The sequence below is a fragment of the Taeniopygia guttata genome, chromosome 2, assembly GCF_048771995.1.
Source record: "Taeniopygia guttata chromosome 2, bTaeGut7.mat, whole genome shotgun sequence".
In the NCBI taxonomy this organism is placed as follows: Eukaryota; Metazoa; Chordata; class Aves; order Passeriformes; family Estrildidae; genus Taeniopygia; species Taeniopygia guttata.
Window position 1 is genome coordinate 36,191,195 of NC_133026.1, and position 12,198 is coordinate 36,203,392.

The 12,198-nt window shown below is 36.1% G+C and overlaps 1 long non-coding RNA gene across 1 annotated transcript in view; it reads right to left on the minus strand.

Annotated features, from left to right (window-relative positions):
* Positions 1–1,661: 1,661 nt before the first annotated feature.
* LOC140682506 (uncharacterized) overlaps positions 1,662–12,198 on the minus strand; it is a 28,283-nt gene continuing 17,746 nt past the window's right edge. Inside the window, exon 4 of the long non-coding RNA XR_012054341.1 lies at positions 1,662–2,123. This is a non-coding gene — a long non-coding RNA (uncharacterized lncRNA). The remainder of the gene's footprint in view (positions 2,124–12,198) is intronic.

Consider the following 12,198-nt stretch of genomic DNA (forward strand, 5'->3'; position numbering starts at 1 on the left):
AGGGCCCAATCTTGTCATCCTTCCACACACAGCATTTCCATTGAAGTCAGGATCAAGAAAATTATAAACCATACAGCATAAAAAGATATGCTTGGTTTATTTGGCACTGGTAAGCTCTATGCACAGACTTTTGGGTGCCATTTCATGATTTTGACAGAAACAAAATGGGAAGCAGGGGTAGGTTAATGTATGAGTATTATCAAAATTTTAATAATGAGTACATAGTTCTGGTAGAAGTCAACCAGCATTGACCTGTAAATACTGGAATGCACCCCCTGAAATGAAAGTATTCTTTGAAGATTAATACTGATTCTTTTCTCATGACCTTATTCTCACCTCTTCAAGCCTGGCCAAGTAGCGTGGATGGGCAAGGAGCAGCGGATGTTTACAACCAACAGCACTTTGCAAGAAAGGAGTGTGCTAGTGCTTCTTTCATAAATGCCCCCCAGCCATGGTTTCTCAAGATTTTGTCATCTTTGAATTGCACTTGCAGAACATGCTTCAGATGAAGCTGCCCTGAAACCTTTAGCTTAGATTCTGTGCCTGCTTTTCGTAAGACTCCTATATATTTAGTCTCATGATATGTTACCAGATACCTGGATGAAGAAGAGTTTGATTTTGATCTATAGGCCTTCAGTGGCTGCGAATGACCTGAGAAATTCTCTTTCCCTATTGAGCTTCTCTGAGATGTCACACGTGCCGCCAGTGTACTGCAAGGATGTATCACTTTGACTTTTCCAAGTCCAGGTTTAGAAATTGTCAGATCAACACGGTTATTTCTTCCAGGCTTTTCTTGGAGTATGCAGCCTGAAGAAATGGACAGGTGAAGCTGAAGCATGAGAAATCATTTCATAACATTTTAGACTTATTTCTATGAGGACCAAAAACATTCTAGGCATTTAAATATGAAAAAAAAAAAAATCGTACAAGTATCTAAATAGTCAGTTTTGGTTTTCCTATTCTCTCAGTGGTTAAAAGTTTTTGAAAGTCCTTTTTCACTTCATTATCATTATCTCTTCTGTTTTATTTTTATTTTACACGTTAAGAAAAAATGTATGGCAAGCAATGCCTTAAGCATCGCAGCACGGTTAGGAGCCAGGTTTCTAAATGCCCCAGTTAATATAATGTATAATGTTTCATTCAGCAGCAACTCATCTGATTGAAATAATTTGACTGGAATTAAACTATTGCTACTAAAATTTATGTAAAACTAATGAAAAATTTATTGGTTTATAAAATCCTTGCTTTTATCCAGGACTAACAGTTCCTATGCAACACTAGTGATCCTCCCACAAATAGTTGAGAGAAAATAAAATATAAGGGAGTTCATCAGTTCATATTCCCTGAGATCTTCACAGTTACTCTTCTTTGTGATCCAGTCTTTTAACTTTTTCATTACTTTAATCTTAAAAAATAGATTTTTAATTAAATTCAGAGCTATTATTCCCCTTTAGGGGAGGTGGGAAAAACAAATGCAACTCTGCTGAAGGACCTCTGAGCATAACACTTCCCCTCTCTTTACAGTTCATTTTGACATTTTTATATATCTTCTGCTAATAAAATGTAATGATTTTCATCTTTTACTTTGACATCTGAGTCTGTATCTTTTATCTGTTGTTTACAGTGTTTCAGCCCATAAATAAATCATATGACAAAATAAATTACTTAATCTTGTGTTTTATTTGGAAACACATTAAAGCCTAGCTTTGGTGGGAAAAAGTCATTTTACACCTTACAATTGCTTATATACTTTTATGACTTTTGTGTCACATTCAAATACTATCAAGGTGTCATATCAATACCAATTGTTCACAAGAGCCACATTTTAAACCTTTCAAGTTTTCTGATAGAGTTTGATAGGAATACTTTGGAATGAAAGTACATCTGTCTTTGACAAATGGCATTTTCAGTTCTGAGCATTTCTTTTTTTTAATATGTTGTTATAGTGCATTACAAAAGCAATATTAATCCCCAGAACTTTCTTCAAATCAGTATACATGTGATTATAATGAAGTCCGTTTATCCAGTCCCCTGTATCCACGGCTGTTTGTTGTCAGCATCTGTTTTTCCATCCACTATAAATTTTGCAGATTCCCAAAGTTGTTCTTTTGTATTTTTGACATCTGTGTAACGAGTAAAATAAATGGTACTGTATAAATTTCAGACTGTATTTTTATTCTTTACTTCTTTTAGACACATTTTGTTTCTGCAATGAGAAATAAATGATAAATATTTTCTCCACTGTTGTGAGAAAGAAAAAAAAGAAGTTTTTAACCTCAGTGCATTTATCAAGTTTTTACCTGGTGAAAGAAAATTAAATCAAATTCTAAATAGTTGCTTGCATGCCTCTTCTAGAAGCTTCTTTTCTTCACAAATGCCTCCCACAAAACTATCTTTCACATAGAGAGTGTGCCCTCTTTTCTTAGGTTAATTACTGAAATATGATGTGGTTTGGTTTCATTCTTAGTAATTTCCGGATTCTATTCCAGGACATTTGGGATAGAGCCCAAGAGCTTAGCATGTTTTCCTTTTTTCATGGTAAAATTGTGCAAATATGCATTAGAGTGTGAAAACAAACAGTCTAATACATTTTTGCAAAGCTCTTTATGTTTACTGTTTATTGCAGATACCAGATACTAATTAAAATGCGCTAACAAAAGCCAAGATATAAAGAACAAAGATATAATGAAGCCTCATCTTTTAAAAATACTTGTGATTAATCCCATAGGACATTGTGTCATACGTCATTATTATAAAATCCAAGAAAGTTAACTACATCTTCGGAAAAGATATAGTGCTAAACATTGTATCCAGTCCATGGAAAAATAATCATATTATGGTCATGTTTTCTAAGGAATAATCTTTTCAGATCCTATAATGGCATCCAGCTACAGCCCCTCTTGTTTATGGTTCCTTGCACTTCTCCGTGAAAACTTTTTGAATAGGTTTTTAAACATGTTGAAATGCTTCTTCCTCTTACTGACATTTTCTTGTAAATAAATCTCTGTCATTATTAAAAAGGGGTGATTTAAATTTGATCCCAGAAAACATTCTTAAATAAGAAATCAACTTAATATGCTTGTTATTTTAAATGTGTGGAAACAAGTTACTGCTTGATTTTAATTCTGTTCAAGCAAAGATCAAGCTTTTAGAGATAACATTTTGAATTCACTTCAGGTGAAATAAACTACTGGTCCAGTAACTGATGCTTGCAACAAGGTAGAGTTTCTATAGTCCTGTTAAACTCTGGATCTGGAGATTAGAGCATTCATGCAAAGTAATTCTGTTTTCCTGTACACCGAGGTACTGAAGCATAGAAACTGGGAACATGCAGGGATTAAGCATATTAACAAACAGAAACTGATCAATCTGTTCACAAACTGTGAATTCACTGTCCAGAAACTGAAGTAAATGTCAGTCACCCACGCAATAGTCTGCAGTGCTTCTGTAGCATCTGAACAACTCTTCACCAAATAACTGGCACCATTGTTTCTCTTAGGTATCTCTGCTACTTCCCGTGTATATAGAGCACTGGGGATTTGGGAAAGAGATTGTTCTCTAAATGTGTTAGACCTGTAATAGGTGATGAACTCAGGTGATGAACTTCATCTTGTGGAAGGCAGAGGGTAGCACTGGTGGAGGAAGAAAGTCCCCACTGTTTAGGAAGGGGGATGTTACATCTCCTCTTTGTGTTTCCCTGTAACAGGGCAGAGGGAAAGAGACAGAGGTCAACAGTGGAAAACAAGCTTTGTTAAAAAGGCTTGATTCATTACTGGTGGATCAGAGGCCAACACAAAACCCCTCTGTGGAACTCTGTTGTTGTCTAGGCTGATTGCCTAGTCACTGTACAAAAGATTTTATGTGATTTTATTTCTTCAGAAAATGTGAAGGTTACTGGGATGTCATTTTGCTGCTCAGGATAACACAGATGACACTGGCTGGTCTTCTGGATCTTCTCTGTGTCTGGATGTTTCCATTTTATCAGATTTTACACTTCCTACTTTTCATTCCAGGACCTCAAGAAAAAAATTTTCAACATGCTGTTTTGAAAACATTTTAGGCATTATTGTTCTTTTCCTATCCGTAGATCAAATTCTTCTGGTACTTGGGATTGTTCCTTTTATACAGCAGCTGGTATCAATTAACACAAAGTTATTTTGAAATCCTGAAAAAGTTGTACCACAAACTCTGCTTGGTTTGTGTTTGGATTGTTTCATAAATTAAAAAATACGCAACCTTCTGAAAACAGGAATCTAACCTAAATGGGCACATTTTCTTTCCCCATTTTGCTTTGCTTTTGTAAGCAGCTAATATCCCATTATTTCATTACACAAAATTTGAGAATATTTGAGAAAATATAATTCATATATTTGAGAAAATTTAATTCATATTATTGTCATTCCCAATTGTTCCTCAAACAACAACAAATCCTTTCAGATGTTGCATGGAAACGACCACTCTGTCCAGTCTCTTTGGTCCTCCAGGGACCAAAAAGAAAGACAAGCTCTCTGGAGCCAGGAAAGTGCTGAATTAACTCTCTAGGGAAGAAGTTTTCTACCCATTAACTATAAAGGCAGTTCAGGCAAATTCGACTCACTAGTTAAAATTAACCCTTGAGAGTACTTCGTTCAGCTATGTTAGTCTAAGGGAAAATGTATTTGTTCTTTAGGTAGGAAACTTGTAAAATCTGCAGGACAGCTTCTGAATGAAACAGAATATTTTCTATTGTAAAATTAATTCTCTGTAACAAGGAGTGTGTATAAGAAGTATTTGCTAGTACTGGTAGACTAGGATTAAACTCCTCAACTGAAGTTACAGAGAGATTAAGGAGATATTTAGGAAAACAAAGATTTTTTTTCATCAATACTGAAACATCCTTGAATTCCATCTGATTGCTCATCAGCCAGGGTAGGTTCAGACATTTTGTGTCTGAGGAAGGTTCAGATGGTGCTCTTTTATAACTACTTTCCCTCTAATAGAGGCTCCTGCAAACTTCTGTTGTCATTAGTGTATCTCAAAGGTATAGATCAGCAGTTTGAGCCTATCCCTGGCCTTGCAGCAATCTTCCCTTTTCATGCAGTGTAGTTTGTCAAATAAACTATATATGGTGTCTTCCTGTAATGGGAGTGTGGTAATACATTATTTTCCTACTGCAGATACATCCCTTTCTGTATTTGTAGAAAGAAGAATAGGCACAAAGGCAAACTGAAATAAAACAAATGTTTTAATTCTTTATTGTTCACCAGGTGCAACTGAATTTACAATATGAAAAAAGAGATGTTTTTTCTCTGTTTAAGAAAGCCTCAGGTGTGATTATTTTTTCTCCTCTTTGCTTGTATCTCAAAACTTCTGGAATAAAGTCAGAGAGATACGGAACTTGCATATTTTTTTTCCTCGATGGAAATCATTGGGGAAAAAAAGAGTGAGGACTTTTAAATTCTAGTATAGATGTAAAGAGTTCATACCTCCTCCTTCTCACTCTCTCTTCCCACTTCCCATTTACAGGTACACTTTGGACCTGAAGAGTTAACACCTTTATTTTTTGCTACTGAACACTGCCTTCCTTCTGAACTTGGTGGCTACTCATCCAAAGTGTGGACATAAACAGGAGGCTGCTATTTGACACAGTATGTAACTATGCCATGGTAACAGAGCTGTATTGTTATATTTGAAATGCGGGCTAGCGTTCCATCGGTGGTATTTGTCGTGTGAAAAGCCATACTGTGTTCCACTGGTGGCTCCTGAACACAACTGTTATTTGGCAGTAAGGGTAAGTACAGTGGATGCTGCTCCTGTGCTATCAAACTCTGATCAGCAAGTTCTGTCAGAGGAAGTCGGCACCTTGTAAGAGTGAAAAGCCCTGGAAAGAGCTTGGCATTCAAGTGCCGTTGAATAGTCTGTTGATGAGAACACACTAACAGTTTAATTTGGACCTGATAAAATCCTACAAAGTTTGTGGTTTTGTCTTCTCTTGTATGTACCCTTTTTGATCCTGCTAATAAAAATAAGAAAAGAAAACTGTAAAGAAAAAAATACCTTACAAAAGTACGTGCTTGGACTGACTCAGGCACAATTAAGCTAGAACACGCCAGTCTTAACCTACTGAGCTGTGTGTGGGTGTAACAGCATGAACAGAATTTGACACTTCTACTGCCCGATACCACTGAAATATCTATGCAGAGTGATAAGCAGATAACAGATTGTCAGCCTTTTAGCTGAATTTCCTATTTTTGTTGGTATAAATCAGACTCTTGCTTTTTCCCCCCGTGTTGTTCTTCACCCTTTCCCTCTCCTTTGAGATATCCTAAATCCTTGCTGGAACCCTGCCAAATACTTTGCCTCCTGTGTCATTCATCTCTTTACATCCTTCCATTTTTTAGGCTTTGTCTCATGCCATCCTTCTCACCAGAGATCCAGCTTCTTCTCTGCTTGCAGGGATCACTTAGGGCATACGTCCTTTCTTTCTCTCAGCTTTCCTGGGAGCTCAACACATTGCCTCTGTGACACTTGCATCCTATGCTAGTCTGAGAAATGAAACTCCAGATTGAGACCACCCCCATGTCAGGTGCCCAGCTAATGCTCTGCATAATGCATTCTGCATTCACTTATGGGATGCTGATGGAGAGTTAAGTAGCCTTCAAAAATGCTTAGGAGATGTAACATTTCACACGGACTTTGCTTAAAACATATGAGCCTTGCCTTAGGGCCAACTAGGAAAGACACAAGGTTACTATTTTGTTTATATGCATCTATTCATTTTTTTTGGCATCATTGGACAAATCAATACTCCTATGAAGAGACATAAAAATGTGCTGAAGACCTTTGCTAATTTGTCCCTTTGTATACATGCAGAAAGCCCTTGAAGTTGACTAAATTGAGGATTATATGTGTCTGTTCTAGAACAGAATTTAGCCTGCCTAATGCTGGTATAGTAATTTGCAACTTTAACCAGTTTGGAGAGCAACAAAATTTGAAAACTATATTAAGGGCCAGATAAACTTCTCCATTTCCAAAAAGGGACAAATAAGAAGAAATGTTTCTTCCCTAACGCATAATTTCTCCTTTTCTAGTGTAAAATATAGTAAATTACTCCAAACACAAACTAATCATCAAGAAGGCAACAATACTGTTAATGGTTTAAGCATAGTACTCAGTCTGAGTTTACTCTGCCTTATGGAAATATCAAAGTCATTTTGATTATGCTCAGAGGTTTAATATAGCTATTAGAACAACAGCTTCTCTATTGGTGTTACACCACTAGATTTGTTAAGTTGATTCAGCACTAGAACTATGACTCTTATTCTTCCAGTTGCATTTGTGAATTTGTTTTTGTTTAAGTTTGAGTAATTGAAGTCTTGTGGGAAGCAAAGTCATTGTTCATCTGCTTATTTCAATCTGTGCTGGGAAAGCCAATTTTCTCTTGTTAAATTATATTCCTAATGTTCAACAGGGATAGTTGCAGATACTTGCTGTCATGCCTTGCTTTCTCTGAAATACATCTTAGCTGACTCTCCAAGCTGTCTTATCACCCCCTGATGTTTCAGCAGCAAGATGATTCATTCAGAATGGTCTTACCCCATTTCTGACATCTCAAATCTCTGAACTGAGGTCATCTGAGAGGGATCTGAAAATGGTATTCTGTAATGTGGCTAATGCAGAACTATAACCTAAACACAGCAATGAGACCAGGCCAGATTTTTTTTAATGAGCTTCCTGCTTTGAAGCTGTGATCCCACATCTGTGTCCCCGCTTCCTTTGGTACTGTATTTTCCACGCCTGTGTTGCTTGTGGCTCCTCAGATGCCTTTACAGACTAAGCACAACCTTTGACTATTGTGGTGAGAAGGGCAAATCTTGATGTAAGTATTCTGTTAGAATAAATGGCACTTCCTGCTTGCCATGTTGACAAGAAAAATAAAAGAAACAAAAATATTTTGCCAACTAGAGCACTCTTTGAAAGAACAGTGCAGCTTGCAGTACTTGGGAACTCTGTTTAAAAAACAGTTTTTGAGGATCTGATCATTTTAAGTGCTTCATTGAGGCCAGAGTCTTTTGGAAACATTTTATCAACCATCACATAAATTCAACCACTTAAAAAAAAAGGCAAAGGCAATATAATTGTAGAGTATCATATCATAAACCAATAAAAAATTTTCTCTTCTGAACAGAGAACCAATCTTTGGTCCACATTTAATAAAAGAATAGAGCAGCTTTAATGAATGATGAAAAGTTGATCTAAGTCCTGCTGAAGTAAATGAATGGTTTTTATCAGGCTTCTAATGCACAGAATAAAGCAACTGTCTTTGTTACTTTTTGAAAGTGCTAAAAATGCTTTACACATTTTGAAAAAGTGAATTGTTGAGTTTCATCATAGCTTTAGAGCTGACCTTAAGTGTTAATAAGCTTTCTTTCAGAACATCTTTGAATGGAAAATAGCCAATTGTGCAATGAAGCCAAGTGAATATTTGGAGATAGAATGAGAGAATGCGCTTAGATTCTTGTTATTCTTTGGTTGCCTTTCTTTTTTTCTTTTTTTTTTTTATATAAGCATTTAAGGCATATGAGATGGCATAGGCATTCTCTTAAGACATTTAAGGAGATATCATCTGAATCTCTTATTTTCTCAGGGTACTGAAGGAGAAAGTATTGATTAGTGTATATGCTGGAATTCACATCCTATTTGTAGAGAGCTAATAAAAAAATAAAAATACTGTGGTCCCAGTAGAGTTTTAGCAAAAGTAATGGTAACAATAATGACTTTCCTACAAATGCTTTCACATGTTTGGAAAATTTTCTTTTCTATTTTAATAGCTATTAGGCTTGTTACACTGAAGTGTATAGACTTAAAGGAAATTAAAATGAGAATATGTACACTGTTGCACTATTGTTATACTATTTCTAGAGTTTCTTTATCTAGATTAACACACTGTCTTAATTTTAGTTTTCTGCCCATGCCTACATTGGTCAGTTGGAGACAGTACCCCAAATTCAGCCTCTCAAACTGACAAAAAATATTGAGAGGAATGTAGCTTTTTGAAGACAAGTAGCCAGTAGCCATGAGATTTGCTGTGTAAAGAGCAATTAGAAGATCTGTCTGCAGCAAAAGCCCTTGAACATAGCTTAGAGAGATTTTGAACAAATCTTCTGCTGCCTGGGAATAAATTTCAAATACCCCAGGAAAAATATTTCTTGATACGGCTCATCATAGGTCATGTTGCTTTGTCTGTTTAACTGCTGTAGTCCAAAAACACTGTTTCATCCTTCCCAAGATTATTTGAGCGAAACACTTCAGATCTATCATTGAATACATTTATTTCATGCTGAAGAAGGCAAGAAAATGTATTGTGAAAAGATAAATTAATTTGCCATTTCTATTCCAAAGAGCAATTCTTCCAGGACACTCTCAGTACCTCTTCTTGAAAAGGGTGTTTTCTGAGCTTGCATCAAAAAACCTAGTCCTTCATTTGGCTTGCTATAATGCATATACATATATTTTAATGTTTCAATTAATAATTCAGATTAATTTGTAATGGGACTAAATATTACAGAAATATTATAAAAATCAATATAAATAATTCATGATATCTTTTTGGCTAGAAAGGTAATTTCTTAGAAATTACTAGGAAAGAAATAATTTACACAAACCTCTATCTTTACAATCTTACACTGACATAGTAATTATTATCACTCAGATTGGCATGAGAATAATCATTAAATAGGTATTTAGTTACAGGCAGATGTCTTGAAAATCTAATAATCTGTTGGATCATTAACAGGAGTGTTGTCCCATTTGACAAAAACATCCCTATTTTTAATTGGGAACCAAGCAAAATTTTTCATGATCATAATAAATGTAGGTGTGTATGTACACATACTCATATAAAAACACATACATGCACACACACACACATTTGTGCTTTTTAATTAGTCTTTGTTCAGTAGGAAACATGACAGATGCAAAAACTGAATCACGGAGTTCATAATGGTTGGGGTTGGCAGGGACCTTTGGAGATCACCTGGTCCAACCCTGATGCTCAAGCACAGCCAGCTAGAGCAGGCTGCCCAGAATTGTGTCCAGATGGCTCCATCATTTTGTGGAGACCCAACAAAACCGCTGAGCAACCTGTGTCAGGTGCTGCAAATCTTTTTTCTGTGTTTCTGTTTGTGCCCATTGCCTCACTGAGCACCACTAAGAAGAGTCTGGCTCAGTCCTCTTAGCACCTTCCCTTCAGGTATTTCTCTTCTTAAGGGTTATAAATCCGAGCTCTCCTAGGCTTTGCTTTCAAGCATAATGCTCCAGTTCCTTCATCACTTGCCGGCCCTTTGCTGGACTCTTTTCAGCTCAGTGAGCTACAGAGAGCTCTCAGCTGTGGAGCTCAGGAGTGGACATATTACTCCAGGTTTGGCCTCACAAGTGCTAAATAGATGTAAACATTGGAAAAAGTAGAGAGTAAAAGTCAGTCGAGTAGAATCAAGTCAAGCTGAATTGAGAAAGCACTGGACAACAGAGTTTGCACTGAGCAGAAACATTTCTTTTTATCTAGAATGAATAATTTCACAAATGGGGTAGTGGTGGTTCATATGTCACGGCTAATCTTTTTTTACCCCAAGCAAAAGAACAGTTGTTGTTTAACAGAGAAGAAAAGTAAATCGATAAAGTACTTGAAGAAAATCTAAATGCTGAACACTTATGTGTATAACTATTCTTTTAAGTGTCTGCGGAAGATGCTCACGTATTTCAATAGATGTATCTTGAGGGAAGACTCACACTCAGAATTTGAAATAAACAAAGCAGGATTGTTTAGTTTTCACTTCTGTTAACTGCAAGGCCTCCTTTAAGTTTTTGGTTTTTTTTTTTTTTTCCAGTGGATTCAGTATTGTCAAGTACAAAGGTTTACAGTCCTCTGCCTCCTGCTGGATATTTTGTTCACTGGCATCTGAGAACCATCTGCAATGTGTAGGATTGAAGAGCTAGATAATCTTTTCTATAGTATGTTTATGGTGACAGATTGAGAGGTCCCTGTTGCTCTGCTGCTACTCCCAGTAACTCAGAATACTAAAGACCTCTGCAACTTCTTTCTTCAGTTGTCTCTTTTCTGAAGAGTCCTTATCCACTTAGCACACTTCCCATGGAAGCTATTGCAAATCTGCAATTATTGTTGTTGTGCTTCTTTTAACATTTGTTGATCTTTCATCCTTATGTAAATAGTGTGGGGTGGGGGGGGCAGTGCAGAACAGTACATGGTAAATAAAATAAGACAGACTCCTAGATTTATAATGTGGTACAGTAATATGTCCTAATTCTCAGTTCATTTTTAATAACTAATGGCCATTAAAATATGTTCTTATAAACTGATTAGAATCCTTGTTCATAAGTAGCAATAACAGTTTTATATATATAAAAATCCACATTTTCCCCACAATTTTATAGCTCTTATTTGAATCTGCCATTTCAATATCCAGGCACTTTTGCAGTGCTTGAGTCAGTTCTATGACTGTCTCATCATGCTCATCAGGCTTACCTTATTTCTTCCTTCCATATCCCTCAGGAATATGTAGCTCTGTAATGCTCTGCTAGCAGTGGCCCTCTGAATTAAAAGTACATTGTTTATTTTCTTAACCCAGCTTTTTGTTCTCCAAAGTTATTCCTTTATCTTTTTATGCCTGAGAGGATCTTTGACTTAAGATCCTTTCTTGAGGGACTTTAATTTTAAAAAACTAAGCAGAATAACAAGTTCAGAGAGTACCTCCTAGCATGAAATTTGATTTCAAGTGAAAGTTTAAGCACTCATCATTCAAAAACTCTTAACTTCCCCAAATCATCTATTTTATAAGGTTAATGCAACATTAACATCAATGCGATCTTATTTTTTTCAGCCAATCACAAATATTTTGCTCATGTTCATCATTAACCTGGCATTAGCTAAGTATAACTTATGCTGTGGTCAAATGCTCTTGTGGTTTAACACGCATCCAGTTATTTTTCTAGACAAATAAGAAAAACAGTGAAATAAGTTTAAAAGAGAAAAGAAACTGCCATAAACTTACTTCTCTGGGGCTTTTTGTCCTGCTTAATTTTACAGTCTCTGTTATTTAATAGATGTAGGACTAGAGAAGTCACATTTTTGTCAAGCAAAACCATGACAAGCCTTATGCTTGTGTTTTGGAGGCTGTAGTGTTGATGGTTCAGCTGAGGCCC